Source organism: Trachymyrmex septentrionalis, unplaced genomic scaffold (genome assembly GCF_001594115.1).
Source record: "Trachymyrmex septentrionalis isolate Tsep2-gDNA-1 unplaced genomic scaffold, Tsep1.0 scaffold54, whole genome shotgun sequence".
NCBI lineage: Eukaryota > Metazoa > Arthropoda > Insecta > Hymenoptera > Formicidae > Trachymyrmex > Trachymyrmex septentrionalis.
This window is the reverse complement of record NW_017305715.1, coordinates 746,138-746,427: the sequence shown is the minus strand read 5'-3', so window position 1 is coordinate 746,427 and position 290 is coordinate 746,138. Positions and strand designations below refer to the sequence as shown.

The window sequence follows — 290 nt, the reverse complement described above, 5'->3', positions numbered from 1 at the left end:
AGAGAGAGAGAGAGAGAGAGAGAGAGAGAGAGAGAGAGAGAGAGAGAGACTCTGATCTGACAATCAGAATTACTCAGGCGTGAGTAATTGAATCTCTGGAATCTCGCTCCGTCGATCCGCAAATTCAAAGACAATCGGTCTTTCGCGAACGGGAGAACCCTCGGTCGCGCGACGGACAGGACGATCGTATCGACCCGTCTACGCTTGCGTAAGCACAAGAGGGCAGACTCTTCTCTTCCTCTTCGCTTTGCTTCCCTGTGTGCTTTCGGTTTATATCCTGCACCCTTGCC

General features: G+C 51.7%; 1 protein-coding gene across 12 annotated transcripts in view; it reads left to right on the top strand.

Moving 5' to 3' along the window:
• LOC108752104 (triple functional domain protein) overlaps positions 1-290 on the top strand; it is a 29,490-nt gene that overhangs the window by 20,077 nt on the left and 9,123 nt on the right. The window lies entirely within an intron of this gene.